The following is a 5293-nucleotide window of genomic DNA, read 5'->3' as shown; positions in this document are numbered from 1 at the left end:
TTTGCTTTTTGTCTAAATCTGTGAATTTTCTCTCTTACAAAAGTGACTAAATCAAATGCCAAAAAATAATTAAATCACCTGGTCGTAGTTATTGGTTACATCAATGGTAATAGCAACTCAAGTGTTTTTTATGAACTGAGTTTTTAATGATTTGTTACTGAAAACGTTTACATCATTTTCTTTGAAACTTTATGGACAGAAAAGAAGCTTAAGTGTTCCATTTTTCTCTGTATTACTGTGCAGGTGTGAATGAATTAAAGACCTTGATGCAGGGAAATAGATTATCCTGAATTCTCTGATGGGTCCATTCTAATCACGAGTCCTTAGAAGTAGAGAACCTTTCCTGGCTGGGGTCAGAGAGAGGTGGTGATGGAATATGGGTCAGAGAGATGCTGCTTTGCTGGCTTGAAAGTTGAAGGAAGAGAACCATGAGCTCAAGAATGGGAACAGCGTCGAGGAGATGGAAAAGGCCAGAAAACAGCTCCTCCCCTACAGCGTTCCAAAAGGAATGCAGCCCCACCAACACCTATTTTATAACCCGGTGAGATGCTCTTCAGACTTCTGTGTAACTGCAAGATACTGAATGTGTTGTCTTAAACCACCCAGCTTGTGGTTGGTTGGTACAGCAGCAGCAGAAAACTAATACAAGAATCTTATCCCCTTTAGTTCTAGTCACCTCAGAAATTTTCTGCTGCCTATGGAGATAATTATCATTAATAATTTATAATCTAATAGATTTAATACATATTTGTAAATTAATAAATGAGCCCTGTTCTGCCTGGCTGCTCTTGCTGTCCTGGATGGGAGTGCTGGTATGCTGCTAGCCACTCATTGCCCTTGGATAACAACTCATAATTTTAGTCTCCAAAGCCTTTTAACTTTGCTTTGGGTATAATGTATTCTTCTTTTTGTAGTTTCTTAAAGTAGAAGCTTACATCATTGAGTTTTAGACTTTTCTTTTCCCACATAGGTATTTAAAATTCCAAATTTCCCTGTGGGACTCACCCTATAGTTCAGTGGTTAAGAGTCTACCTTGCAATGCAGGGGACTCGGGTTCAATCCCTGATTGGGGAACTAAGATCCCACATGTGTGTGTTCTCAGTCGTGTCCAACTCTTTGCAACCCCATGGACTGTAGCCCACCAGGCTCCTCTGTCTATGGAAGTTTCCAGGCAAGAATACTGGAGTGGGTTGCCATTTCCTCCTCCAGTGGATTTGCCTGACCCAGGGATTGAACCTGTGTCTCCTGCATTGGCAGGCAGATTCTTTACCACTGAGCTACCTGGGAAGTCCAAGATCCCACATACCTCAGAGCAACTAAGTCCACTCACTGCAACTACTGAGCCCGAGTGCCACAACTAAGACCCAACACAGTCAAATAAATATTTTTTTTTTTTTTTTTGGATGTCTTTTTTTAAAAAAGACTTTATTTTTTTTTTTTAATTTTATTTTATTTTTAAACTTTACATAATTGTATTAGTTTTGCCAAACATCAAAGTGAATCCACCACAGGTATACATGTGTTCCCCATCCTGAACCCTCCTCCCTCCTCCCTCCCCATACCATCCCTCTGGGTCGTCCCAGTGCACCAGCCCCAAGCATCCAGTATCGTGCATCGAAGCTGGACTGGCAACTCGTTTCTTACATGATATTTTACATGTTACAATGAAAAACATAAATACAGTATTCTAACGCATATATATGGAATTTAGAAAGATGGTAACAATAACCCTGTGTACGAGACAGCAAAAGAGACACTGATGTATAGAACAGTCTTATGGACTCTGTGGGAGAGGGAGAGGGTGGGAAGATTTGGGAGAATGACATTGTAACATGTAAAATAAATATTTTTAAAATAAAAATTAATAAATTTCCCTGTTTACCTTATTTTTGCCATCTCACAAATTTTGATATGTGTATTTTAATTATCATATTTATATGATATACTATCAACATATTTTCTAACATTCCCATGACTCCTCTTGGACACCCCCTATTCCCTGCCCCCACTAGGGTGCACCACAGGTTTTTCTTAGCCTCAGGCTAAAATCTGGGCAGATGAGACTTCTGGCGTGGCTCCACTGTGCCTTCTTCAAAGCTGGCACTCTGCACTGGATGTCATTTGCTTCCTCTTACTCTCTGGTGCCTCCAGGTAGGTGCTCTTTGTATGATGTCCAGTTTCATAGTTTTCTGCAGAAGCACAATCGTCTGAAGGCATTTTAGTCATTATTTGTGGAAGTGGAGACGTAAGACTCTCAGTTGCCAGTACTTTTCTTAGTGGTGTATCCTCCTTTCTGGCATAGTCTCCAGAACTTTAATTGGATTTTTGTTCGATGATGTTATCCATTCTTCAGCTGATATGTCCTGGGGAATTTGCCAGAAAGCTACACAGATTCAAAATTGATGTTTTAGAGGCTCATCACTGAGAAATTTTTCTAAAGCCAAAGGTTGTTAATTTAAATATTTTCCAACTTATAAACTCTCATGGCTATGCTTTGTGGCTTCATTTCTTAACCTGGGATCATTTTTCTCCTAAATTCTTAGGAAATGGGTTCTAGCAGCTCAGCCTCCTTCCCACTGGTTCTCATGAAGTGGGCTTCCTGGGTGGAGTAGCATGGGCTTCAGGTGAACCAGGTGCCTGTTTTTAGCTTTCTTCTTTTTCTGATCATTTTCCTTCATGTGTTTCAGGAAGCTGTCTCAGGTCTGGGAGTGCATGCCTGGAAAATCCCATGGACAGTGGACCCTGGGCTGCAGTCCATGGGGTCGCTGAGGGTCGGACACGCCTGAGCGACTTCACTTTCACTTTTCACTTTCATGCATTGGAGAAGGAAATGGCAACCCACTCCAGTGTTCTTGCCTGGGGAATCCCAGGGACGGGGGAGCCTGGTGGGCTGCCATCTATGGGGTCACACAGAGTAGGACACGACTGAAGCGACTTAGCAGCAGCAACAACATGGCATGCAGAATCTTATTTTCCCAACCAGGGATCAAACCTGAGCCTACTACCATGGAATCTCGGAGTCCTAATCTCTGGACCACCAGGGAAGTCCCAGGCATGCATTTTTAACAGTCCCAATTCCCCTGACTTCTGCAGTATCACCTTTCTGGCAGATTTACGTGTACATGGCCAAGGAAACAACTCCATGCTTTCTAAAGGTCTAAAGAACATACAGCAGGTTCCTCCTGTCTTTTGCTTGAGCTCATCATTTTGGCGAATTACTGGCAGGTGGAGGTTCCAGCCAAAGGCCTTTCAACTCCTCCTGTGGTGTCTCATGAATCAAGATATTTTGTGCTAGATGCTGGCTATGAATACAATTTATGTGCTGTATTCTGGCTCCTAAACTTTTTGTGGGTTTTAAAATATGTTCATTATATTACAGCCAGTTGAGATCACGTTACAAAAATATAAATCACCATTAACAGCTGGCTATTATCGTATTATAAAAAATATAAATCATTGTTAAGGATCACAGATTACATTTGCTAGATATTATGTTGTCGGTTAAAAAAAGAATCCCTGGTGCCAATTTCATTGTGCCTCTGTCAGTTGGGTTCTAGTATTTTTTTTTTTTAATCTCTGTGTAAGAGTTTGGGGAAATGTACTTATTTTATAAAAGAAGGAAGTCCAGGAAGATGAGTTGTATATTTATCTGGTGGCCATTTTTCTTTGATATTAAATGTTTATTTGCATTTTCTTTTTACTTCCAGGGGGCCCATTCTGCTTATCTCTGCTCCTTCTCTTTTTCTTTGCATCTCTCAACTTAAAGAAATTGAAGTTGCTCTAATTGTCAGAGACTATGATTCAAGCTCTTGGGCTCTCATAGCATTTCAGATAGAATCTCCTGGAGCAGGAGGGTGGGAAAGACCCATTAGAAAATAATGACTCATCAGAAAAGATCCTTTGCCTCATTCAAAGCCCACCACTGCAGCACTTTTTTCTCCAGGTGATTTCCCTGATTTCAGGTGTGTTTGCCACATATCTGTTAATATTTCCACTCTGACCATATTTTCATTTAAGACCTTTACTAAAAAATAGAAACAGTGGTTAAGATTTCATTCATCCAATGCAGGGGTTGTGTGGGTTTGATCCCCCGTGGGCGAACTAAGATCCCACATGCCATGGAGCATGGCCAAAATTTTTTTTAAATAAAATAAATTTGAAAACTAGAAATAGTGATTGCTGCCCTAGTCTACTTTGCTTTCCGGAGGCCTCCGACACTCATTCCAACCAAGTACTAACTTGTGTGAGCGTTCTCCCACTGAAGCACTGAGTCATGCATGCAGAGGAATAATAGCAATTTAATAGAAAGTCATTTTCATTTCCTCTCCAGGCATGTTTTTCTTTGGTCACTGAAGAGAACCTCAATGATTTTTTTTATTGGATTAGCAACTTTATAGATTAACCTCATATCCAGGAACATGCCTACCCGTCACCATCCAATCAGCACACATACACACAGTGTGGAAAAATAGAAGAAAGAGTCATAAAGAAGTTGAAACTATGACTCGTTTGAATAGCTACAGAGACTTATGACTGATGAAACGGCCATTGGACTGGTGGGCTGGTTACACCTCTGCTCCTCTTTGTTCGCAAAACAGCAACAAATGAAAAACAAAACACCCCATGGCTATTCCCAATTACATCAAGAATCTGAAAGGAATATCAAACAACTCCTAGAGCAAAGAGATTAAAATATATACTTGTGTTAAAAATAAAATATTAAATAATGCATCGACTGCAACTCTGCAGTGCAGCTCTGACACAAACCATCTAGAGTTACCACCCTCTCCACAGGTTCGGGGCCTGATCCCCAATGAGGCGGCCCTCCTGTCAGATTCCAGTAGCAAATTTTGGGGATCCCTAGGCCAGCTGCACTTCTGACCAACTGGCTACAATCCAGGGGTGCTCTTGTGATGTCACACTCAGCTTCAATAATTCACTAGCCACATTCACTGAATTCAGGAATGTGCTATGTTTATTGTTACAGCTTTATTCTAAACGACACAAACCAAGACCAGTCAGTGAAGAGACAATAGGGGAGGTCCCAGCACAGAGCTTCGGCGCCCTCTCCCTGTGCAGTCAGGTTGCACTGTCATCCTGGCATATCTCACGCAAGCTTCAGTCTTCAGAGTTTTTATTGGGGTTTCACTCCCTGGCATGACTGATTGCATTGCTCATGTGATTGAACTCAATCTCTCTTCCACCTTCCCTACCTGGAGGGCAGGAGGCTGGGCTGGCTTGTATCTCATGGCTTAGAACAGAAACCCGCTAACCACATGGTTGGTCTTTCCAG

The 5293-nt window shown here is 41.5% G+C and overlaps 1 long non-coding RNA gene across 1 annotated transcript in view; it reads right to left on the bottom strand.

Moving 5' to 3' along the window:
• LOC113903591 overlaps nucleotides 1-5293 on the bottom strand; it is a 331888-nt gene that overhangs the window by 267711 nt on the left and 58884 nt on the right. The window lies entirely within an intron of this gene.

This window comes from Bos indicus x Bos taurus, chromosome 13, assembly GCF_003369695.1.
Source record: "Bos indicus x Bos taurus breed Angus x Brahman F1 hybrid chromosome 13, Bos_hybrid_MaternalHap_v2.0, whole genome shotgun sequence".
Taxonomy (NCBI): domain Eukaryota; kingdom Metazoa; phylum Chordata; class Mammalia; order Artiodactyla; family Bovidae; genus Bos; species Bos indicus x Bos taurus.
This window is presented reverse-complemented; position numbering and strand designations above follow the sequence as displayed.